This window comes from Pygocentrus nattereri, chromosome 10 (genome assembly GCF_015220715.1).
Source record: "Pygocentrus nattereri isolate fPygNat1 chromosome 10, fPygNat1.pri, whole genome shotgun sequence".
NCBI classification, from domain to species: Eukaryota; Metazoa; Chordata; class Actinopteri; order Characiformes; family Serrasalmidae; genus Pygocentrus; species Pygocentrus nattereri.
The window spans coordinates 4610166-4638063 of NC_051220.1; positions in this window are offsets into that span (position 1 = coordinate 4610166).

The following is a 27898-nucleotide window of genomic DNA, read 5'->3' on the forward strand; positions in this document are numbered from 1 at the left end:
AAACTGCTCCCCAGGCACCGTGGATAGGGCTACCCATTGCTCTGGGCAAGTGTGCTCACTGCCCCCTAGTGTGTGTGTGCACTCACTGGTGTGTATGTGTTGTTTCACTTCATGGATGGGTTAAATTTCCCCGTTGTGGGATTAATAGGGGTCACTTAACTTATTAGTCAGCTACATTTCAGTTACAAAAACTAGGATTTATCTTTAAAAATGGTCAATATCATGTCACATGCCCCCCCCCCCCCCCAATTTGAAACCTCATTTTGGCTTATATAACGTCCCTGTCGGACGAAAACCTCGTATCTCCAAAACAGTAACTTTACAGGAGAAGGAAAAAAATGGTCTAAATTTGCAATACTTTCATCTAACTTTCGGAAATTTCATTCAAGTTTCATTGTAGAAAGATCATATACATACTGAAATGATTTTATGGTTATTTATCACGACACAGATACATTTATTGGAGATACAAGGTTTGAAAAGAAGCGGTGGCTGGTTTCACAGCTCTTGGTGGAAGCCGGTGCTGCCTTCACCCTCCTAGCATTGGTCGTGTGATTGGGGGAGTCCTAAGTAGCGGGTGGAATTGGAAACAACTAAATTGGGGTGAAAATTGGGTAAAAAAAAAAAAACATGATTCTGTAGTGGAAATCACTTAAAAAAATTAATGTATGTAAAATACAGGTGCCATGATGTAATTCAATATGCTTTTCTACTTATCATACTGTTTTATTCCCACATTCCTTACATATTCATTCTATATATGTAAGTATATTCTGTATTCACACCGCTTCTTTTCAAACTACCGCTGGGAGGAAAGCACCGACAGACACCTGCGCTGACTTGCATTGCGTTGAGTGATGGGGGGAGAAGGGGGGCCATCTTACCCACCCAGAGAGAGCGAGGCCAACTGTGCTCTCTTGGACTCCCGGCTGTGGACGGCTGCAGCATCACTAGGGATCAAACTTGCGATCTCCTGACAACATGGCCAACGCTTAGACTTGGGATGCATTTATCTACAACATGTGAAGTCTAATAACCATTCAGGATAAGGATGCTTTAGGAAATACTGTTAGGTGAAATGGTGAAAAACCACATAACCATACAACAAGCAATGAGACAAGCTTAGCAAATTGAACCAAATAGAAGAATGCTATTTATATATAAATTTAGTGTTTCAGTGAATCTTAAAAGCTATGAAAGTCTTTTGGGATAAGTTCCTTTAGTTGTGGTGCCTGTATTTCTGCTCCTTGACTGTGAGGCAAGTGAAGTGTCCACCGATGCATCATTCCCCAAGCTCCTCAGCTCTCTCCTGGGGAATGGACTCCTGTCATCTGAGCGCTGAAGCTTGTACTCCGTGGTACCACTGATGTTGTGTTTGATAGCCCTTAGCTCATGTACTGTGGCATCCCCACTACTTGTTCCTGGCCGAAGGGATCTGCAAAGTTTCAGCTTGCTGAGATCAGAGAAGAAGGCATGATCTAGGTATTTCACCTCCAGTGGTGTTGGCTTTGTGCATGCTTTCTTCATGTGAATGATATTTTCCGCTGGGACATAAATGTCTTGATCTTTCAGTCGTCTCTCTATGACACTGTGGACCGCGTCACACTCCATTTGAGTGTGCCCACGCTCAAGGTACTTCTCTATGATGACCTTCTTGTTAGTCACTGCAAAATCAAGGAGAGCATTTGCCAGAAGAGTGTTATGGTTCTGGTACCCACAGCCATCACTCCACAAAATGCATTCATCATACTGCAGGGGCTGGTGAAGGTAATCAGTGATGCAAGAGGCAAATTCATTCGCAGACAACCCTCCTTCTCCTTCATGCCATACATAACAGGTGCCGCTATGGTTGGCCATGTTGTAGAGAGTGAAGTTGTGTACAGCCAGCTTGGTCTTGTAATAGAAAGATGATGCCTTCAACTTTGGGCAAAGAAGAAGAGCCTGCAGATCCATACGAGCCACCATGAGCTTACCATTTTCCGTAGCTTTTTCTTTGTCAGCTGATTTTTCCTGATGTGCATCATCTTTTTTCAGCCAGTGGTTTTGCCACTTCTTCCACATGACCCACTTTGTATGAGCCACAGGTGTCCCTCTGGTCTTTTTTGGGTAGTATAGGGCGAGATTGAGATAGCTGAACTCCTCCATAAAAATCTGTCTGGACAACAGAATTCACAGTGACGTTGGTAAACATGGGCTCTAATTATAACTTGGAGGATGTGGACCAGCAATAATGAGAAGGTACCTTTGGCAAATCCCTAAGAGAGGCCCGAAGTGATTCTCGCACATCACCCCTGACAGCTGTTTTGCTGCTGCTTATCTTAATTTTCATGCACCCAATGTGCAACTGACCATTCACCTAGACCCAGAGTTGACAAAAAAATTCTTATACACACTCCTCCTCTCACCATCTATACTAAGGTGGTAGGCAGAGGTGGACGAAGTACACAAATCATGTACTTGAGTTAAAGTAGAGACGCCCAAGGTAAAATATCACTCCAGTAAAAGTAGAAGTTTCTCCCTTTAGACCTCAACTTGAGTAAAAGTACTAAAGTATTTACCTTCAAATGTACTTAAGTATAAAGTAAAAGTACTAAAAGAGTAATTCTGGCTCTGATGTGGTCCTGTTATCATTTTTATAACCAGACTGGCTTCATGAACTAATTTCAGGTGAAAGTCCTCCAGCGTCTCTCTTGGTAAACCAGTCTTTTAATAGAACGTCATTAATTAGTGACGCTGACGTCTATTTTTGTGACCTTTGGACCAGAGGCTCCTAACTTAAACATAAAGTCAGCTTTAAGTTGTTTTTGTGACCTTTAGAACAGGAGCCGTTTTGACTTGTTTTTGTGAAACTGAAGGAACCGTGATAGCTAGCTTACTGAGCTAACATGCATCCACGACAGCCCAACACAACTTTCAAGCAACCTATCTGAGCAACAAACTATGTTTAAAAAAAAATTTGTAGGCATTTCGACAAATTATATTGCTTTTAGTGACTAGGTACTTTCCTGTCTTTTTCTGGGAAACAGTAAATTGTACCGTTATTTACTTCAGGTGATCTTAAGTCTGTCTTCCACAGAGGAGTTATGTTCTGTAGTATGTTGGCTTGTGAGTGCCCCCTTGTGGAGATAAAAGGTTTGACGGACAACTTCCAACCATCCATCCATTTTCTAAACCGCTTCTCCGTCAGGGTCGCGGGGGGGATGCTGGAGCCTATCCCAGCAGTGTTCGGGCGAAAGGCAGGATACACCCTGGACAGGTCGCCTGTCCATCGCAGGGCAGACAGACAGACACAAACAGTCACTCACACCTAGGGGCAATTTAGCATGTCCAATTAGCCTGACTGCATGTCTTTGGACTGTGGGAACCCGGAGGAAACCCACACAGACACGAGGAGAACATGCAAACTCCACACAGAGAGGATCGAACCCAGGCCCTCCTTGCTGTGAGGCGACAGCGCCACTGTGCTGCCCTTGACGGACAACTTTTATAGCAAAAAGACAGATGGCATTTTCAAGTGGTGGGAAAAAATGAAAATTGATAAATATGGAGATATGAGGTTTTCGTCCGACAGCGACGATAAGTAGCTTATGTAAGTAGACACAGTTCAAGGAAAGTAAGTGATCTTTTATCACGCAGTTTGTTCAATGCTAGACTAGCAAACCAGACTTCAGCTGATGGTCTGAGAGTGCTGCATTTCACAGTTTACTGTAGGCAAAAACACCTACTTTAACAGGAAAGGGCCATTTCTCTGGCTTGCATGCTAACAACTACGACACTATGAACAATGCTAACTGCATGAAATAAAATGAAAGTATGGCTACTGTCAGAACAAAATCTTGAATCTCTATTTTTGTCATTTTCAGTTTTTGAAATACACTATATTTCCAAAAATATTCGCTTTCATACGCATATGAACTTGAGTGACGTCCCGTTCTTAATCCATAGGGTTTAATACGATGTCGGCCCACCCTTTGCAGCTATAACAGCTTCCACTCTTCTGGGAAGGTTTTCCACAAGGGTTAGGAGTGGGTTTATGGGAATTTTTGACCGCTCTTCCAGAAGCGCATTTGTGAGGTCAGACACTGATGTTGGACGAGAAGGCCTGGTTCACAGTCTCCACTCTAATTCATCCCAAAGGTGTTCTATGGGGTTGAGGTCATGCTCCTCAGCATCCACTGACTCCGCTCTGTCATTTTACGTGGCCGACCACTTCGTGGCTGAGCTGCTGTCGTTCCCAATTGCTTCCACTTTGTTATAATCCCACTGACAGTCGACTGTGGAATATTTAGTAGTGAGGAAATTTCACGACTGGACTTGTTGCCCAGGTGGCGTCCGATCACGGTACCACGCTGGAGTTCACTGAGCTCCTGAGAGCGACCCATTCTTTCACTAATGTCTGTAGAAGCAGTCTGCAGGCCTAGGGGCTCGGCTTTATACACCTGTGGTTATGGAAGTGATTGGAACACTTGAATTCAATGATTTGGATGGGTGAGTGAAAACTTTTAGCAATATAGTGTAGTTTGCAAATGCTTGTTGCATGTTTTTGCTTATCCTGCAAAGTTATCATTCTGGAGATACAACAGCAGCGATGTACATAAAATTTAGTAAAACTAAATTACTTTTAATGGGACAAAGCCATTGAAGCTTAAAACCAACTGTGAACAAATTGCTTTGGAAAAGTGCACAATATTGCACACATCTGCTGGCCTGATATGCATAAATACATCACGAAAACCCAAAATAAAAACACCTAAAACGCATCAATCTGTCTGCAATATTCTGAAACAAACAAACCTCAGTCTGCTTTCCACCCAATGACTGCTGGGATAGACTCCAGCACCCCCTGCGTCCCAGGAGGTGGATTCCATCAATATAGTGCACACCTCTGTGTCATATAGACTACTTGTCTGATATAGCTGAGACTTTTGGACTATTGATTTGTGCAGGAGCAGCACATCATTTAAGCACATGATACAAAATGATGTGTTGACAAAGTACCCAGAATTCACCACTGGCCTTTTTTCAGTCAGCTCCATCTTTCGTGCTATCAGGCTGACACCCCTGAAGATGTTCAGAGATGTTGATGTGTAGCAGGTCTGTCCTGGAGGGATGAACTGAGGAGAGGAACTTGCTAATAAGCAACTACAACGTCTCAGAAAACAATGACTCTCACCTGAGGATGACAAACCAGGGAGGGGCATTATTTGCATTGCCATTACATTTGGTCAGCTCACCAAGGCTGTGTCACTGTGGCAAAATCTTTGAACCACAGTTTCCTTTAGCCATGATTTCCCGCCTTTGAAAATCTTTCAGGACTCATATCTGTTGCAGCTCTTGCAGGAGGCCTCATAGAAAAGCCTTGATATGGTCCATGTGAGAGGGGATTCATTGAAATATCCAATTAATAACATCTCAAACAGTGGCACTATTCAAAAACCTGGGTTTGGTTCTGAGTCACAGCAGTATCTGATCAGACCATGATGGTAAGCCAGCACAGCAGAAAGGCCCATTTATGACCATTCTTGATTATGCCGATTGATGCCAATGGCAATTATCAGCCAATTACAGCCTGTCAATTTTAGCAAATTAGCTAGATTAATCTTGCTGTCCTGCAAGGCAAACACAAACACACTCACAATACGGGATACAACCTACGCCATTATAAAGGTGTCAGATGTACACTATATTGCCAAAAGTTTTCACTCGCCCATCCAAAGCATTGAATTCAGATGTTCCAATCACTTCCATGGCTACAGATGTATAAAACCAAGCACCCAGGCCTGCAGGCTGCTTCTACAGACAGTGAAAGAATGGGTCGCTCTCAGGAGCTCCGTGAATTCCAGCGTGGTACCATGGTACACACCACTGTGTCTGATACACTCATACCAGCACAACACACACTAACACACTACCACCACGTCAGTGTTACTGCAGTGCTGAGAATGACCCACCACCCAAATAGTACCTGCTCTGTGAGGGTCCATGGGGGTCCTGACCACTGAAGAACAGGGTAACAGAGTATCAGAGAAACAGATGGACTACAGTCTGTAACTGTAGAACTACAACGTGCAGCTATACAGTAAGTGGAGCTGATGAGATGGACAGTGAGCGTAGAAACAAGGAGGTGGTCATCATGTTACGCCTGATCGATGTATGTTGACCCGACACAAAAAGTTTTCTTTCTTAGGATTGTCTCAAGAGAAATAAAGCAGATTTTTATTGTATTAATGAAAGGCCACTAATTTCTAAACTGTTTGCCATTAGAATCTATTTTAAAAGTCTTTCAGCCATTAACCTCGATGTTTCAGCTCATTTCCTCATATCATATACATCAGTTCATGGTGGAATTCATCTCCGCTGGAAAATGTCATAAACACATTCAGTCACATCTTTGCTCATTTGCTCAGAAAACATGCCATGACTAGTAATACAGTGTTGCTCTTTGATCTGTTTTCAATTGAAACCAGAGACAGCAAGTTAGCAGCCAAGCTGAACAACCTTGAGCTAATAGGAAATACATCTGCTCAACAGAGAGGTACTCCAGACACCGCCGACAACCAAGACTAAATGCAAAGAAAAACCAACAACATGCGTTTAATTAATACTCCTCAATGTCTACATTTGTATTTTTTATCTAACATCTCAATTTTTTTAGTTTAACCCGTTTAGGATCTAGGTCTGTCCCACTGGCCCACCAGAATGTTATCCTAACCCCACCCCCCATCCACATTAAATTATCACTCATTAAATTATTATTTACCCTTTAAAATTGTATTTGTGAAGTGTTTTGGCAACATGTTACTGCTGATGTTCCCATGGTCCTTTGTTTACTCGACTCTTTATATAATACATCATACATGCCGTGTGTCTCAATTCAGGGGCTGCATCCTTCTGGGGCCGTATTTGAAGGACAATCGCGTCACAGTGGTGCAACTAGTCTGTCCCATTTCGAAAGCTACTTCATTTAGAATAGAATGCTGAACCATTTGTCACTGTGTTTGCACACTGTGAAATTAGACCTCTGCATTTAACTCATCCGTGCAGTGAAACACCCACATATATGCACACTAGTGAAAACACACACTAGGGGGCAGTGGGCACACTTGCCCAGAGCAGTGGGCAGCCCTATCCACAGCGCCTGGGGAGAAATTGGGGGTTAGGCGTCTTGCTCAAGGGCACTTCAGTCATGAACTGCCAGCCAAGGGGATTGAACCAGCAACCTTCTGGTCACAGGGCTGGTTTTCTAACCTCCAGCCCACGACTGCCGCATATGTGGCTGAGAAATGTATCCTTCTTTCCCATGGCAACGAAGGATCCACCCGTCGGATCCTTCGCCAGCCAACATGTCCCAAGGTTCATTGTGTGTTGGTGAGAATTCAAGAACAGGGCAGCTTCAGCAGAGGAGCAAATGATGGCTAAAGAGCACACTTTTAAATCTAAGTGAAATATGTATAATATTATGTTTAAACTGAGGCAAATGTCTAACAATACAAATGTAAAAAAAATCTCATCAGTAGCCGCTAATGAAACATCTCTAGCTCTAACAAATGAAAACATAAACAATTCAAATCAAAGTGGGTAGCGTGGTGGGTAGCGCTGTCGCCTCACCACAAGAAGAGCCTGGGTTCGATTCCCCGGCCGGGCGACCAGGGTCCTTTCTGTGTGGAGTTGGCATGTTCTCCCTGTGTCTGTGTGGGTTTCCTGCCACACTCAGGCCAACTGGACATGGTAAATTGCCCCTAGCTGTGAGTGTGTGAGTGAATGTGTCTGTCTGGCCTGCGATGGACTGGCGACCTGTCCAGGGTGTATACTGCCTTCTGCCTGATGACAGCTGGGATAGGGAGAAGTGGCTTAGAAGATGTGTGTGTGGCTCAATCGTTAAAGAACTTCAAAATAACTTGAGAAGAGTGGTGTTTCGTGGCGCAACGGTACGGGCTAGAACAGTGGTGCTGTGACACAAACAGAAAGACCGCGTCCATTGAAGGATGCAGCCCATGAATTGGGACACACTGCTCATCATGATATATTAAGCAAAATACTTCCTAAGGTCATGGTTATGGTCCTGGGACCACCAAAGGTAATATAGAGAACACCAAAGAGCTGATCTTTCAACAGCAACACACTTCGCCTCAGTTAGGCTTGCCTCAGCGAGCATTCAGGCGAATGCTCTTTTATTTTGAACAGGCAGCAAGAAATGCCCAGCTCAGTGCTAACCCAACACAAAACACAGGGAGGGGCTAAAGCACGAAGGTAGAAACTCCTAATACACTGAAACCCCCCTCAGTCACAAATAACGACTAATGACTGATGGATAACTGGCTGTCGAGCTCTCACTGATGGATGACTGACTGTCGAGCTCTCCTGCTACCCACTTCAGACCAGCTACCCATGCCCCAGCTACCACCACTTGTAGATTAGCTGCGGATTAGCTGTGGATTAACCCTAACCCTAACCCACCCTATACTGAAGTTTTCATGGACTCTTAACTATTACTACCACTACTACTACTACTACTACCACCACTACTACTACTACTACCACCACCACCACCACCACCACCACTACTACTACTACTATCACTATTACTACTACAACTACTACAACAAGAACTACTACTACTACCACTACTACTATCACTATTACTACTAGAACTACTACTACTACTATCACTATTACTACTACAACTACTACCACCACCACCACCACCACCACCACTACTACCACTACTACTATCACTATTACTACTAGAACTACTACTACTACTATCACTATTACTACTACAACTACTACCACCACCACCACCACCACCACCACTACTACTACAACAACTACTACTATTATCACTATTACTACTACTACTACTACAACAACTACTACTATTATCACTATTACTACTACTACTATAACTATTATTACTACTACTACTACCACTACTACTATCACTATTACTACTAGAACTACTACTACTACTATCACTATTACTACTACAACTACTACCACCACCACCACCACCATTACTACTACTACCACTACTACTATCACTACTACTACTACAACAACTACTACTATTATCACTATTACTACTACAACTACTACTACTACTACTACTATAACTATTACTACTACAACTACTACTACTACTATAACTATTATTACTACTACCACTACTACTATCACTATTACTACTACAACTACTACAACTACTATCACTATTACTACTACAACTACTACCACCACCACTACTACTACTATCACTATTATTACTACTACTACAACAACTACTACTATTATCACTATTACTACTACAACTACTACTACTACTACTACTATAACTATCATTACTACAACTACTACCACTACCACTACTACTATCACTATTACTACAACTACAACTACTACTACCACCACTATTCCTACTACAACTACTAATACTACTACTATTACCACTACTACTATCACTATTACTACTACTACCACTGCTACTATCACTATTACTACTACTACTATTACAACTACCACTATGACTACTACTACTAATAATAATAATTAATAATACTACCATCATCATCATTGTTTACATTATTTGTACTATGGTTATATCAGTACACTTGAGCATAACAGCAGACCTGTGTGACATATAGGGTCCTTTTGTCAATAATTTGTAGGTAATTTGACCAGAGGAGGATGGGTCCCCCCTTGTGAGCCTTGGTTCCTCCCGACGTTTCTTCCTCAGCTCTTCTTCCTCAGCTTTTCCTTGCCACTGTCACCCCTGGCTTGCTCACCTGCGTTTTACATTCATGTTAAAACTTTGCCTTTTCTGGAATTCTGTGAATCTGCTTTGTGACAACATCAGTTGTAAAAAGCACCATACAAATAAATTTGATTTGATTTGATTTGATTTGATAATGACTGCGCAAATACCCACTATAACTTATCTACACACACCAACATCAACAATAGTTACAACAAACTGACCTTTTTTAACCGTGAGTATGGCGTGCTCCAAGAGCCACTTTACCAGCTAAATACCCCACACCGCACAGAGCCCGTACAATGCACATAAAACTTTGCAATCATTTGCAGGCTAACTAGCAAGATAGCAGAGTGAAGCAGCAAACTTACATGAGCAGGAATGAATAATGGAGTAGTTTACTACATTAAACCCAGTTTGAAAGTGGCCAATCGTTTTTATATATTTCATATTATAATTAAATTATAATCAAAATCACTGTTGCATCAGATTACGATGATATAAGGGTGAGTCCAGTTTCTGATGAACCTGAAACATGACTGGGGCAATTGGGGCTGAACAAATGGGGCCGTGGGAACCTAGATTTATTTCCAGAATATAAAGAGAGAACACAGGGCCTCGGAAACACAGGGCTATTTCCTAGACATTCCAATCAATGGGCTAGGAAGTATAGGACCCTGGGAACATAAAATAGGACCCTGGGAATACAGGGAAGGCTCCCTGTCTAACACATAACTCTTTTAACCTAATGTGACAATCTAGCTATACTTTGTGCTGCCAGAGAAAGCCTATATGAGGTTTGCTGTTGTGCTAGCACATAGGATCAATGGCAGCCCTGCTGAAAAGACCAGCACAGACTTTAATGCTGGTCTAAACCCGTCTTTGCCGGTTTAGCTGATCACCCAGCCTGATCATGCGACGATCATTTTCGAGCGAGGATGGCTCCATGTGCAATGCGCCCAAGTCTGCATGTGTGTTTCAGCACAGAGACTTGATAAATGATGAGTCAAAAGCTCTCTGCTCATAGAGACACGGCTTTTAATGCCCAGACAATCCCCCCAGGGCTTGACGTCTGCTAATCAGCCCCTCTGAATGCATGAGTGGGCGCTAACATGCTAACTCTGCCACACCAGAGCAAAGGTTAGCGCTAAGTGCATGACGGTTTTAGCATCAAAATGAATGGGCTGTGGAGTCCTGGCTTGGCGAGGGTGAATGCTCAGCTGTGCATCTCAAAAATACGTCTCGGCGTAGCTGCACAATCCACACAAACACTTCTCGTATATGCAGGATGGATGCAGGCAAAGCTTCAGTTCAACACTTTGAAACAAGCTTTCTCTCCACCTTTCAAACACACACAGTTCTGTGTGAACTTTAATGCTCTGTTTTGTGGCAGAGAGGGAGAGTTGAGAGATAATGATGAGTTTTAGTTTTTATCCACTTTTATCAAAGGTTTATCAAAAGTTTTATAAAAAGAGCTGTAATTACAAAAAAACACATTTGAAGCCCTTCTGGACAGAATATAATATCATAAAGTAATGAGAGCGAGAGCGAGAGAGGGAGTTTGTAAGCTGGAAAGAGTCTCAGCTTAGGGTTCAAATAACATGAGCCTCGGTGTGTTTCTGCGAAAGTTACGGGAAAGATCAAGGAGCAAAGTACAGGCGTATGGAAGTGTGGAAGCAAGCAGCCACATCCCTATCAAACAGTCGACTACCATGGACGGCACGTTAGAAAACACTGGACAGCGGCTCCAACCGCCGAAGAAGTTTTCCAGAATATTTCTTTGCTCTTCAGGGACGTATACTGGTGTTTTATATGGGAAAAGTGGTTGAAATCAGTCCCTTGCCTTGACCAGTTTCTCTAGTTTAACACGGCTGATTGAGTTTATTGGGCCTTCAGAAGAATGAAAGAATCATGTGGATCTGATTAGAGATGCGATAAAACCCAGGATAAAAAAAAAAAAAACCCACCTTCCACCTGCAATTCCAGACTCAGGATGGCTAGCTAGCTAAGCTAACTAGCAGTGCGGCTAACACTTGTGCTACACTGATGTCAGCTAACATCAATCTAGTTTGAGCCTATCATCCCCCTTTTATTGTTCTTTTAATGTTATGAACACTTAGTATACACTAAGCATACTGTGCAAAAGTTTTGGCGCCCCTGCGAAGACGTGGTTTGGCGATTTTCTAAGTGAAAATAAGCCAACTAGTACTTGAGAGGACAAACGTCGGCGTATTTAATTGCACCATTGCTATTTATTTGCTTTGAGTTTGTGTGGCACATTTTATACTTCTTTTTTTTCCAGTATGTTAAAAATATTGGAAAATAATATTAAGGAAAAAAAAAAGAAATTGTCCCTGCTTAAAGAAAATTTATAAATAAATAAAACAGCTTTTTTTAAACCAACTAGCTGGCCTTGTACTGATTTACCAGTATCAGTATTACAACATGTCACTGCTGACAAAGCTTTATATCTCCTAAATGCTAACTTTATGGCAGAAGGAAAACACGTACCTTACTTTTATTGTAAGTCAATTATTTTGATCCATCCATCATGCAACTTAGACGAAGTCATGGGCAGCAATCATTTCAAATTATGTTTAAAAAACTGAAAAGTGACAAACAATGAAGATACAAGGTTTTGCTCCAACAGCAATGACATGCTAGCTTCGGTGGTGACCAGCTATGATGGACTATGTTGGGTACCTAGTCCTCTGTAGATGCTTTGTCGATGCTTAGTCGTCAAGCAAACTTACTAAACTGACTAAATATCTTTTGAACTTGAAGTTGAACATCATAGGTTCCATGAGAATCTAAACCTAGCGCTAACCTTACTACCACCACAAAGTGAATCATTTAATTGTCTGTGGATCATCTATAGGGGACCATCAAAATAAGGTCTGACCAGAATCATATATTTAAATATGTCGCTGCTGTAGAAGATGTGTTACCTTGTTTTCACAACACATCAAGAACACATGTCATATGACCAAGAGGTGTTCAAATATTTGAATACAACTGTATGTATGAAACTGCTGAATCGCCAGAAACTCTGCGGGCCATGTGCGTCTGTCTGGCTAGGGGAAAATGAGAGGTCATTTGTATTTGCTAAAAATACAAGTGGGGGTGCTCCAGTGGCAGCGGGGAACGCTGGGCCTGTCGTCCGGACCTCTGTGCCGTAATTACATCTCTTCATCACCCTCAGGGCTTTACGATATAAATCATGTTATTAATCCTAGAATTAATCTGTAGCCTTGCTCGTATTGGCTCTCTGGAAGACCCAGGACACATACAGAAGAGAATGATTGTTACACTGAACTGAAACTTGCCAGGGTGCTCACTCAGACAACTATGACCTTCACTCCCACACTGCACTCAAAAAGTACAGAGGAGAAGTTCATTTTGTTGTACACTACAGCTCAAAAGTTTGGAATCAATGTCTACCAGTTTAAAACCAGTTTATAAAACCAGTTTGGTGGCAGGTTCATGTCCAAATTGATTCTAATATGCTAGTAATGTTAAATTCTGATATGCCTGTAATTGTAAAGAATTAGCAGGAAGGGCTATTTTCAAGACATTTCAATGAGAAAACAATTGTCCTAGGAAATATAAGACCCTGGGAACAAAAAATTGAGTTGTAATGTCCAGCCTTATATTTCAAAAAAGGTGATCAAATCACAGACATAACATCGTAAATATATAATTAAATTACATTTTTAGTAAATTTTACCTGTTCATTAACAACAAAAATCTTTTTAAATGTTGATTCGTCAGACCACAGGACACTTTTCCACTTCCCCTCAGTCCATTTTAAATGAGCTCAGGCCCAGAGAAGGTGGCAGCATTTCTAGATCCTCTTTATATTTGGTGTCTTCTTTGCGTTTTCAAGTTTTAACTTGCATTTGTGGATGCAGTGATTAATTGATTTCACAGACAGTGGTTTTCAGAAGTGTTTCTGAGCCTGTGCAGTGATTTCCACCACAGAATCATGTCTGTTTTTAATGCAGTGCAATGCTGGTTTTTGGCCTTGTCCCTTGCATAATACAGAGATTTCTCCAGATTCACTGAATCTTTTTATGATATTATGTACCACAGATGATGAAAAGCAAAAGTTCTTTGTTATTTTATGTTGAGAAATGTTATTCATGACTTGTTGCACTATTTGCCGGCAGTCTTTCACAGAGCAGTGAACTGAACCCCTCCTCATCTTTACTCAGCCTCTCTGGGATGCTTCTTTATACCCAATCATGTTACTGACCTGTTGCCAATCGGGTGTTTTTGTAGCATTACACAATTTTGCTGTCTTTTGTTGGACCCGTCCCAACGTTTTTTGGAAGGTGTTGTTGGCATCAAATTCAAAAGGGCCAAATATTAAAAAAAAAAAAAATTCTCAATTTCATGATTGGAAATGTTGTCTTCGTACTACTGTCAATCAAATATAGGGTTTAACTGATTTGCACATCATTGCATTTTGTTTTTATCTACATTTTGCACCGCATCCCATCTTTTTTGGCTGCAAAATAGATGCCAAACTTGTCATCCAGGGAGTGCATGCAGAGTCCAGCCAGTTGGAGATGAGACTGTCTAGAAGGGGTTTTAAAGGAATACAGGCCTCTGGATGCCACTGAAGTGAACTTCACTGTTGATGAACGAAAGAAATCAATGTTTCTCATTACTTATCATTAAAGGCTCAAATAAGAACTGCAGAAAGACTGACATAGCCACCCTGCTAATAGATTATTATTAGAGTGGAACACAACCACACACACACACACACACACACACACACACACACACACGCACACACACAATGCCACAGTGGATATGCGGTTCCATTAACAAAATTAACAAAATTACTGACAGTTATCACCTGTGATAACAAAGGCATTTGTAATTTAATTCAATAATTTCTCATCCATGCCTCATTAAGACAAGCAGAGAAATTATGTTATTTCATATGTCATAATTTCTTTTTGTATTTTTTTTACATTGAACTGTCAGAAAAATGTTAGAAGGCTCCAGGCTGTCGATACAGAATGCAAATTGATTTTATGATTAATTATTGCAATTTGGTAGCAATAATAACACTGAGTCTAGTCTTCTGTGGGTTAAAACCATTTGGTCTAATACACTGCAGTTCAAACATTTAAAATCACTGTGTTGAATGGAGCAAAAACAGTATGATGGCAGATATGCCAGCATATCAGTGCTGTTGGAATAAAATCATGTATCTCCACAATGGTAACTCTACATGAGAAGGAAAAACATACTAAACTTTTAGTTGAAGTCAATGGAACCAGAGTTTTTTAGAGTTTTTTGACTTTTACATAATTTTGGGCTAATTCATTTGATCCATTCATCATGAAAATTATACACAATATAAAGGGTGACTGACATTTTCAAATTATGCCAAAAACTGAAAAACTAGATAGATAGATAGATAGATAGATAGATAGATAGATAGATAGATAGATAGATAGATAGATAGATAGATAGATCAAACGAATGGACGAAGGTTGGCTGTTGGCTGGATATTTTTGGTTGGTGGACTATTCTCAGTCCAGCGGCAACACTGAGGTGTTTAAAAACTCCAGCAGCACTGCTGTCTGATCCACTCAGTCCAGCACAACACACACTAACACACCACCACCACGTCAGTGTTACTGCAGTGCTGAGAATGACCCACCACTCAAATAGTACCTGCTCTGTGAGGGTCTATGGGGGTCCTGACCACTGAAGAACAGGGTAACAAGGTATCAGAGAAACAGATGGACTACAGTCTGTAACTGTAGAACTACAGAGTGCAGCTATACAGAAAGTGGAGTTGATAAAATGGACAGTGAGCATAGAAACAAGGAGGTGGTCATGATGTTATTCCTGATTGGTGTTTTTGATTAATTTGTCAGACTCTTTTGAAACAACTAGCGTGACGGTGCCAACTGACAACAACATGAAGGTGTTCATAGCTCAGAGTCCTGTTAAATGTCTGAATCTGATGTTTCCACCTTCTTTCGCTCTATCTGCACCTTTAAGAGAGAAGCCAGGACAGAATTCACTCAGACCGCTCACTTTGAGCTTCCCGAATCAATCTGACGCATCGCTTATCATCAGAAGCCACCTTGACATTTTCAAACGCAGCATCTGTCGAACTCCAGGAGTCAGCAGTTTGTTTCAGTTGGATCACAGAACTTTTTCAGGCTTAAAGCCTTGTATCCAACTCAGGGCTGCTACATGCATGCTCAGGCTAACGTTTAACCAGTGGCTTGTGAGGAAATTTCCAAATCAATAATCTAAACTAGTCCCTGGTTGACGCTAAGTGCTAATGTTGTCTTGTCTGTGGGTAACATTTGAAGCCTTTTCTAGCTTTTTAAAAACATAGAAGTCATAATGTAAACCATTGAACAAACAGGAGTGTCCCTAAATCTTAATGCTCTTTAAGAATGTGAGGATTTATGTGCACGACTGTACAATTTCAAAAACACCCCTTGCCTCCTGGTTCCCAAACTCCGGTTTTATCCTTCACCATAAGGAATGCTCTGCTTTTTACCTTTGGAGCAGATGAGATGGAGCACAAAGGAAGCAAATAACACCGTAAAAGTAATAATCAGACAATAAACTGTGAAATATTGTGCTATGTTAAAACATAAGTTGAACAAATATTGGTAAATGTTGAACCGTGCTGAGGAAAGCAAAGCAGCTTGTTGATTTTCGAAGTAAGATAAGTAGGTTAACACATCAACTAAGGGGGACACATTTCTGCACATTTACTGTTCATTTGCTGAATTTAATATAAAAATTAAATGAAAAGTCATGCGCAAAAGTCAGGAGACATTTCATATGTTTTTTTTTTCAGTGTGTAAGTAGAAAACATTCACTAAAATTTAATTAAAAAAAAAAGTTAGTCCACCAGCACCTGCTACCCTCATCTTCCACCCTGTTTTTTTGTTACACAAATATGCAAACAGCTAATCAGTGATATAATAATTCATATAGTTTATACATACATATTTCATATTTGCCATTTTCATGAAATCTTTTTATTTTATATGTCAACAGGCTTGGACAATAACATGAATTTAGACAACTGATTATAATCTGCAGGATAAAAAACAATATAAATGTGGTAAAAAGTAGTTATGAAGAACCACATGGGAACAATGCAGAGTTATAACCTATAGTCTCTATTTTTCCTGACCATAATATAATTACCATATATTTACCAACTAGGCTGCACAGATGTAATGTAATACGCAAGTAATACGAAGTGGGGTTAAAAATACATATGCATGTAGTTAATTAGTTGGTGATGTACTGTTTGTTTAGCTTATAAAAAGAGCAATAATTTGCACAATATTGGCAGTATTTGATATCAAGTATCGACCTTCAGGCCTTTATAAACCGAAAGCAATTTATTCGTACAGTAGTTTTGTACAGTAGTTTGAACATGTGTATAATGATATATTTCATGCCAAATGTTATTTGCCCAACATTATTTGCCCACTGTTTGATTTTTTTAACTTTTGTCAGGAACATGAACTCAGTGACCTGTCACAGTCATCTCTGGTGTTGGCATGGTGACAACCAAGATGACGGATTGGCTCTGTACCAGCAATTAAACCTTTTTAACAAATATCAAAAGGATCAGAATCTCCCAAAGCAGCTGAAACTAGGCACAAACTGAATCATGGAAATCGGAACTGCTGCATAAAAGAGCTCATTTTTAGCTCTTGAATGAGGCTGGGTGGCACAGAGTGTCTGGGATCCTTTCTGTGTGGACTTTGCATGTTCTCCCCGTGTGTGTGAATGTATATGTCTGTCCGCCCTGCAATGGACTGCCTTCTGCCCAACGATTGCTGGGATTTGCTCCAGATGCCCCAGCAACCCAGAAGGATAAGCGCCTTAGAAGGTGTGTGTGAATGAGGCCTAGAAACTCTCTGTTCTCCTTTGTTTTTCCAACGTGGAAAGCATCCTGCGTAATGTCATAGTTTGCCTCTGTTGTGAGAAGCAAAGAACATTTTGATAAATATTCTGCCCACTGTTTTCACAGCATGTCCGATGTTTATAGTTTAAATACAAAAAAATTAAATTTCCATGTCATTCTTTTGCGTCACGTTTAGTATGCAATGACATTTAGTCTATATGCCAAAATATATGTAAAAATCTGTGGAAACCTGGCTAGTGTTATGTCCAAGCACATAATTACTTGTTTATAAAACAAGGTGATGCTATTAACAATACCCTCTAGTAGTAAGGCATTACAGCAGTGAAGATTTTTTTGTGTAACACCACTTTCTACAGGACCGAAGACCAAGCTAGGCCTCCTCGGATGATTTCGGAGAGTGGCTGCTTTTAGCCATAGCTCACAGCAGCGTTTCTGGGAGACGTAATTATGGCATATAGCTGCGGCCTGACCTGAGAGAAGATTTTCTTCAAGAAATCGAGCAAAATGAAAGGCTGCCAGGCCCAGGAGGTAAAGAGGACTTCAGGCAAGATGGCGAGAAGGAAAAAGATGGCTACGAGTTGCACACATCAACACAGTGATCCTTATGTTGTTGCCCTGTGGGGGATACCGACGAGAAGAGATGAGGAAACAAAGGCTGAGAAAGGAGGCACAGAGAGAGAGAGAAAAGGATTTTAAGAGAGAGGGAGGTAGAGAGAGCGAACAGAGATATTTCTCTGTAAAGGCCCACTTGTCTGCTAGCTGTTGCTCAGGGCGACGGCTGTTCTGGGTGAGAGTTTCCGACCTGCCAGCCTACACAGTAGCAATCTCATCTGAAAGCAAGGTGTAGTGCCAAAGAATAACTCCAGCAAAACAGCTACTGCACACACACACTCGTTTGTATTCCTGCCTTTATGGTGCATTTGCACTTCCTTCTGTACTGCTGTAGATATAATCTTAACGTCAAGCTTACCTTTCTGTTTTTATAGTTTTTTTTAAGCACAGTTTTTGATTGTTTTATGAAAAAACTTTTTTTTTCATCCAATCAACCAGCTGCAGGTCCCCATAGTGCCACGCATTCATCATTCTGGGGACCTTTGGTTTGTATTTGTGTCTTTGTGGTGCATCAGCATTACCATTTCTATTAATGTAACCAAGTGCTGCTCTGCTCCACCCAACCCAACTCACCACACAAACCAAGAGACCATCTTTCTGTTCTTTGATTTATTGTAATGAAAATGTTCTGTTTTTGTTTGCATGGTAAAAACAACAGCATTTTTCATAATGGGGACCACTCCACAATGTCACACATTCTCATGTTTTCCATCATTCTAGGGACACTTAGTTTGTATTTGTATCTTTGTGATGGATTTCCATCACCTTCTTTATGACTCTAGGCAAATGCTGTTGTGCACCACCTAATCCAACCCTATCGTTCACTTCAGCAACCAGAAGTTTATCTTTCTGTTTAGTCTTTTTTGTTTGTTAGTTTTTTCACAAGTAACAGTTTTTCAGCCACAGGTCCCCACAATGACGTGTTTATGTTCATCATTGTTTTTGGTTTGTATTTGTGTCTTTGTGGTGTATTTCCATTAGGTTTGCATAACTGCAGCTGCTCAATCTTACTTTACCTTAGCAACCAAAAGCTAATCTTTCTGTTCTTTTACTTTTCCATAAAAAAATCATATTTTCTTATTTTTTGTAGAACTCTAGCTAAATGCTGCTGTGCTCCATGTTACTCTCCATAATCTTTACCTTAGCAACCAAAAGCTAATCTTTCTGTTCTTTTACTTTTATATATATATATATATATATATATATATATATATATATATATATATATATATATATAGCTTTAATTATAAGCTATATTTAAGCTATATTTATTTATTTATTTATTTATTTTTATATTACATTATTTGGAATAGGGACAGCCCACAGGTCCCCATGATGTCACACATTTTCATGATTTCTATCATTCTGGGGACATTAGGTTTGTGTTTGTATCTTTGTGGTTCATTGCCTTCTCTAAATGCTGCTGTGCTCCACTTAAATCAGCCCTAACCTGAACGTCAGCAGAAAAAAAAAGAAAATAATTTGACTGTTTTACTTGTTCAAATCAAAGCTGTTTGTGCACACATTTTCATGTTTTGTTGCATCCCAGAGACATTTGGTCCCCACAAACAGTTAAATACAAGAACATACACACACAGACACTTTTAAAAATGAAATACTGCTCTAATGGATGCCGGGGCGTTCAGCCAGAGTGAGACACGATGCATCTTGTTTCTTTTAATGGTTTTTCTTTCCCTCTTTTCTGTCTGTACGTGCCTTCAGCTCTTTATTCCACAGTGTCTCTGCATTGTACAGAAACACGTGTACACAGTTGTGTGTGTGTTGGTGAGTGTGGAGTGTACAGGCCTATTACACATGATTGCTCATTTGTTTGGTGCGTATGTGCTTACATCCCACTTTATGTGTGATGTGGTGTGTGTACATGTGGGATGATTGGCGGTTCTGTAATCAGTCATGCGGTCCGGAGTGTTTCTGAGGAAGGCATTGGGATTTTTTTTTAATTTGCAGCTGGCTGGCTGTTCAGACAGATGAGTGTAGCAGCGCTGCTCTCTCCCACCACCTGCTCTAATACATTATACAGACATACAAAGCTATTCTTTCACCTCTGCTTCTCTCTCTCTCTCTCTCCCTCTTTTTCTCTCTCTCTCTCTTTCTCTCTCTCTGTCTATGCTTGCTCCCTCTCCATCTGACCTATTATTTACCCCATTTCCAAAAAAGTTGGGACACTGTGCAAAATGCAGCCAAAAACAAAATGCAATGATGTGCAAATGATTTCAACCTTACATTAAATTGGGAATAGTACAAAGACAACATATCAAATGTTGAAACTGAGAAATTTTATTGTTTATTAAAAAAAATATTTGCCCATTTTGAACTTGATGCCAACAACACATTCCAAAAGAGTTGGGACGGGGGCAGAAAAGGCTGGTAAAGTTGTATGATGCTACAACAAACACCTGGTGGTTTACTGGCAACAGGTCAGTGACATTGACGTTAAGATGGGGAGGGGTTCACCACTCTCTGAAAGACTGCACCTTCAAATAGTGCAACAATCCAAGAATAACGTTTCTCAATGTAAAATACCAAAGAACTTTTGCTTTTCATCATCTACAGTACATAATAACATAAAAGATTCAGAGAATCTGGAGAAATCTCTGTCTGTGAGGGACGAGGCCAAAAAAACAGTATTAGCTGGCTGTGATCTTTGGGCCCTCAGACGGCACTGCATTAAAAACAGACATGATTCTGTAGTGGAAATCACTGCATGGGCTCAGAAACACTTCTGACAGGCACTGTCTGTGAAAACAGTTCATCACTGCATCCACAAGTGAAAGTTAAAACTCCTAAATGCAAGGAAGAAACATAAGCAGGATCTAGAAATGCTGCCACCTTCTCTGGGCCCGAGCTCATTTAAAATGGACTGAGGGGAAGTGGAAAAGTGTCTTGTGGTCCGATGAATAAACATTTCAACCTCTTTTTCGAAATCATAGACGTTGCGTCTTCATGCCTCACATTGTTCTCTCACTGTAGTGCTCCATCTATCCCTCTTTAAATCTTTTCTTTTTTTCTTTGCAGTCCTGCCTGTTTGCTGCTCTCTCTTTCTCTCTATCTCTCTTTCTCTCCTCCTCCTCTCTCTATCTACCTGTCTCTCTATATATTTATCTCTCTCTGTCTCTCTGCCTCTGCTGTCTTTGCTCTCTCTCTCTCGTTTTCACCTCTCCTATCTTTTTAAACTGACACTTTTCTTTTCCCTGCTCGGTCTCTCTAAATGTTTATTTGCTTCATTGCTTCTCTCTGTCTCTTTTTCTCCCTCTTTCTGTCTTTCTCCTGGTTTTCTCTCATCTCCCTTTCTGTTTGTGTTCTCGCTCTCTCTCTCTCTCTCTCTCTCTCTCTGTATGAATGATAACTAAAAGCAATCCGTAGGAAGTGATGTCACAGGTTTTTTACTGGCCGTATTGATACCCCTCACATCAATGGAGCTGCGCTACACAGAACATTATCGATTCAGGCAGAGCATTAATGGGTTCTGCAGTGTGTGTATGTAGATGTATGTGTGTGCGCCGCTGTTAAAACTTGCATGCTGAAATATAATTAGCTCGTCACTAACAGCTCCAGCGCTGACAGCCGAGCACAATGCACACAATAGACCCTTCAAACGAGTGATTGGCAGGTATATATGGGCATGCATGCGCCCATCGACTCAGTGCTTTAAAAGCTTCAGAAAGACTGAATCACGGAATCGTTCAGTCACAGCCATGAGACCTTAGCGCACCTGTACTGTTCACTTTATTAGAGACACCTAATTTGTACTTCCACTTATCATCACTGGCAGGGAAAAAACTCAAAAATGGTAACTTTACAGTAGAAGAAGAAAATGTTTTAATGGCCGTTAATGCAGCAGTTATTTGCAAGTAACTTTGGTCCATTTCTGATCATCATGCAATGTTGTTGGAACATAAAGGATGTCTGGTATCTGACAAATCATGTCTAAAAATGAAAAAATAAAAATGGAGATGTGAAATTTATCCTAAAAAGCAATGATATATCCATAAATCCACAAAATTGTATTAAATATATTGATTAAATGTAAGGATTAGTGGTTTATTGCAGTTTATTACAATTTATGCAGGTGTATCCTGCATAATCCTATTTATTCTTCCAGAAGCGCATTGGTGAGGTCAGACACTGATGTCGGACGAGAAGGCCTGGCTCACAGCCTCCACTCTAATTCATCCCAAAGGTGTTCTATGGGGTTGAGGTCAGGACTCTGTGCAGGCCAGTCAAGTTCTTCCACACCAAACTGGCTCATACGTGTTTTTATGGACCTCCTTTGTGCACTGGTGTGCAGTCATGTTGGAACAGCAAGGGGCCGTCCCCAAACTGGGACGTCCACAAAGTTGGGAGCATGAAATTGGGAGCATTTTAGACATTTATTGTTAAAACTGTGTTAGAACAACCAGCAGAGTTTATTTTATTTATACCTGGAAATCAAATTCCGCTGTGGAGCCACAACAAAACATTATTTTCAACAGTTATGCCTGAAAACAGCTGCCATGCCTTCACGGGAGACCACTTCACAATGCTCACAACACTAATACATTATGGGCTGTTAAAGACAAAATCGATTAGTGCTAAAGAGCTCTTTGCCCACCATACATGGACAAGGTTGAGTTTGTGCTCACTGTGAGAATACGGGGCCCACTGGACTACAGGCTAGGCTAGCAACACATTACACACCAACAGATGGGCTACAGTCTCTAACTGTACACCAGCAAGGTCAGGGTTTCTGAAAAAGTGGCCAGTGAGTGTAGAATCCCCCAACCACACACACATACACACCCATATTCTGTAATATTTTGTAATATTCCATGCTTCTTCTTTGCCCCTCCCGCTGGGTGCTGTCTCTTGGTCAATTGTGCCGAAAGTTAACGGCGGGACCATTTTTACCTCGCCTTGAATTATTAAGCCTTTTTCATAATTCATTAGGCGTAATAACTGTTGAACGCGTGCTTGAATAATGGAGGGCTGATCATTTTTAAGCACTTTTTTTTTCCAGAAATTCGCCTGGTTTAAAAATAGCCGTGCCATTTCACAACCAGAAGTTACAGGACAGGGAGAGAGAGAATGAGGGAGTAGACAGAAAAAAGGATGAAACGGCGGAAAAAGAACAGGACTGATGGACAGAGAGTGAAAAAAGGAAGCAGGAGAGAAAGGATGGGGAGGGGTGGAGTGAAGGATGGCAGTATGAGGCAGCAAAAAAGGAGAAGGAGGCAGCAGGGGGCAGGCTGTAGCTGTGGGATAAAATGGAAAGAGAGAGAAGTGAAGAAGAGGGAAAGGGAAGGGGGGTCAGAGCATCAGAGCAGGATGGATGGATGGAAGATGAGAAAAACAAACTAGAGAGAGAGAGAGAGAGAGAGAGAGAGCAGGACAAATGCAGCATCATCAAATGTCTGCAGCAAAACTTCCAAGTAACTGATTTATCCTTCGTTTAGCTCCTGCTGATTCTCCTGCAGAGTTCCATTGCAGCTCTAATCAGATGCACCTGATTCCTCCTTTCAGATTCTCCTTGATGTGTTTTTTATTTAACCTTTAATTTAACCAAGCAGGCCATTAAACAGACCATACATGACATACATGATTGCATCATCAGCGTATACATGAATAGAGCAATTACCAGCCGCAGGGAGGATGTCATTTAAAATATATTTAGAAAACCAGGTGGGCTCTACAACTGACCCTTGAGGTACACCTTTAAAAAGGCCTTTTAAAACCAGGTAAAGGAGGGACTCGAAACCCCAGTACTCTGCAATCTGTTCGGTAAAAATCTTTCGTTAAAGTAGACGTCAAAATATGATTTGTGTTGCTGATGAATTCACTTCGCTTTAAATATTTTTGAAACATTAAAAAAATCACAGCTTTTTGGCCTACAGTGCATAGTGGATCTACATCGGGGTGTCCAGTCTTCCACAAAGGGCTGCGGCTGTAGGTTTTCATTTCAACAAGCAGGAGCTCACGATCAGTTATTTGAAGACAGAGACTGACAGATTAAATAGTTCCTGTTTCCAGCGAAGCACTGCTTTCTTTAAGGCTTTTAGTTTGTTTCTGTTTGTAGTTCAGGACATAAATCAATCTCTCTCTCTCTCTCCTCCCTTTCCTCTCTCATGTTTTTCACTATGATCAGGAGGACACCAGTAAAGTTGACTGATAGCTGCTTTGCTTATGGTTTCTAGATGAGAAGCAAGTGATTAATTTATGGCATGAATTAAAATTGGCAGAGGAGATGAAATTGAACAGGAATTCATTTTAATATTGTATCAGCCACACAGTGTGTGTGTGTGTGTGTGTGTGTGTGTGTGTGTGTGTGTGTGAGAGAGAGAGAGTTTGGGTATGTATACATGTGTGTGTGTGTGTGTGTGTGTGAGAGAGAGAGAGTTTGGGTATGTATACATGTGTGTGTGTGTGTGTGTGTGAGAGAGAGAGAGTTTGGGTATGTATACATGTGTGTGTGTGTGTGTGTGTGTGTGTGTGTGTGTGTGTGTGTGTGTGTGTGTGTGTGTGTGAGAGAGAGAGAGAGTTTGGGTATGTATACATGTGTGTGTGTGTGTGTGTGTGTGTGTGTGAGAGAGAGAGTTTGGGTATGTATACATGTGTGTGTGTGTGTGTGTGTGTGTGTGTGTGTGTGTGAGAGAGAGAGAGAGTTTGGGTATGTATACGTGTGTGTGTGTGTGTGTGTGTGTGTGTGTGTGTGTGTGTGTGTGTGTGTGTGTGTGTGTGAGAGAGTCTTTCAGTTCACATCCACCTTTCATCTGATCTGTCTCCCTCCCTCTCCCTCTCCCTTTCTCGTTCTCTCACTGAGATTGCTTTCTTACTCTCCCTCAATTCTGTCTTTTTCTCTCCCTCATTCTTTCTTTCTCCTTTTCTCCCCTGCTCACTCTCTCTCCTTCATTTTTGTCCCTCACTCTCTCTTTTTCTCTCTAATTCTTTGTGTTACACTCTCATTCTTGCTCTCTCTGCCCTATTCTTTTTTTACTCTCACTCGCTCATTCTTTCTTTCTCCCTTTCACCTCCTCTCACTCTCTCTCCCTCATCTTTGTCCCTCACTCCCTGTTTTCTCTCTGTCACTTTCTCTAATTCATTCTTTCTCTAATTCAATCTTCCTTTCTCCTCTCCCTCACTCTCTCTCTGTTTCTTTTTCTCACTCATTCTCTCTCTCTCTCTCTCTTTCTCTCTTATGCTATCTCTGTCTATCGTGCCCTCTCGGTCATTCTTTCTCTAATTCATCATTCTTCTTTTCTTTTATCTTCTCCCTCACTCTCTCTGTCACTTTCTCTCTTTTGTTCACACTCTCCTCCTCTCTCTCCATCTCATTCGTGCTCTCTCTCTCTCTCTCTCTCTCCCTTATTACCTCCCTGTCTCTCATTCTTGCTGTCTCACTAAATCATTCCCTCCTTACATTTACACACACACACACACACACACACACACACACACACACACATACACACACACACATACATACATACATATATATCTTTATCTCTATCTCTTTCTCTCTATCTCTCTTTCTCTACTGTTTCTATTGAACCTGCAGGTGTGTTCCTCCTCCTGTTCCTTCCATTTATCCCCCCACCCCCACCACAGACCACGCAGGAGGTCCTCCCTCTGAGCGCTGCTGATCACTCTTAATTTGGAAATTCTGATCTATGAACCGTCACTTTGATCCAATGAAGCTCTGAGCTTCAGTGAATTTGCTTCTCTCCAAGCATGAAATATTAAACCAATTTGGACTCAACTGTAAACAGCTCCCCCATTAAACTGGAATCAGCCGTGATAGCCAGTCTTCTGGCTATTGCCATAGGGTCTCATAGGTTTTGTCCCTCAACATGGCAAAGAATTACTTAAGTCAGGGGTCACCAGTTCTGGTCCGGGACGTCCCTTGTCCAGAACGGGTGATTTCCCTGCTCCAGCGCACCTGGTTTAATACACCTGATTTAATAAGTTTAGCAGATATGCTGATAAAGTACCCAAACTGTGCTAGACTTAGACCCTGTAGGACCAGAACTGAATGACTCCAAACCTACTTTGACAGGAAAGTGCCAATTTTTATTCATTCATAACATGCTAACATGCAGGATGAGTGAAGGCTAGCACGTGCTTCCCTCAAGGTGTATGAACCACCACCACATCTTTTCAAGCTGCCACTAATGCACCATCTTTCCAAACCTTGGAGGATAATGCTAACTTCTAATTCTGCTATAGCAGCTATCAGAAGGGCCATCCTATCCACATAGAGAGTCCGAGGCCACCAGCTGTGGTGTATAACCAGCTAGTACATCTACCATTTGCTGACCACCTGAATGCATTCTATGCAGAGTCTAAAGCAGATAATACCGGGGAGCGGTGATGAGGCGGACACATGTGCTGAGAGAAGCGAGATTTATTAAGGGCAAATCCATTCTCAGGATCTAGACAGTCCAGGGTCAGAGAGCCAACACAGATAGAACGAAGGACAGACATTGCAAAAAAGGAAAACAGGCTAAACAAACAACGGAGGCCAGCAGAACAAACCCCAAACGATACAATACAAAGCAATATCATACAAAGACCAGCAAACTCACTGGGGAAAACACAGGGCTTAAATACAGGCACAGGTTAACAAGGAACAGGTGGTTAACAAGAAACAGGTGAGGACCAATCAAGGGCGGAGTCTAGAAACAGGGGGGCAGGACAGGGTAGAAACAAAACAAGGAAGCACGTGGACAATAACAAAAGGTAAACACAAGTACATGGATGACTGGGAGGGCCCAATCGTGACAACACAGGACTTGACAAAATAATGGAAACCCCATCACAAAAAAAATTTATATTTTTATATGCCCAAAACTCACTTTGTTTAGTTACTAACTAATAATAGTAATATCAATCAATATAGGTTTTCTGTAAGACTTGAAAACAATAGAGCCTTCAGAAACACACACATCTTTTGGCGGCCCAACTTCACCCTAAGACTCCTTCCAAATTAATATTACATCATTTCACATTATCAATATTTCATGCGACACCCAATTCTCTTCATTATTCATGCGACTCATGCAATTTACTCAAACATTTCTCTTTAATAATTGAGAAATGTGAGTTACTTTGGTGTTTTGTTTCATGAACGTTACACTCTTTTATGGTACCTTGATGGTGCCAACCTCTGAGCTTACATAGGCCTTATCAGAAGCAAGCAGTTCATCATTTGCTGAGATTTTGTACACTGGGTGATGCTTGTTGGAGCTGATAAGGAGAAATAATCCCCTTGTTTCAGACACTTTTGGCACCCTTATTTTTCCATATTTAACATTACGGTGATCTGAACGCACTTGTACGTGAAGGGAAGTACTTCATAGACCTGGCTTATGACATATTCACTCACTCACATTTAGCTAGCTGACGATTTGCCACAAGGGGGAGCTGTTAGTATTCAACTCAAGGTCAGAGATGCCAAATTGGGAGGTTGCCCATCAATTTGGGTGGATTTTTGATGGATTTGCCAGGGTAAAGCATTTTGGTGGATATGCTGGTTCGTCTTTATTTAGCGGCTTATAAAAAGTATATAAAATCAATAAAGTGCATTATTTAGTGTTCAATTC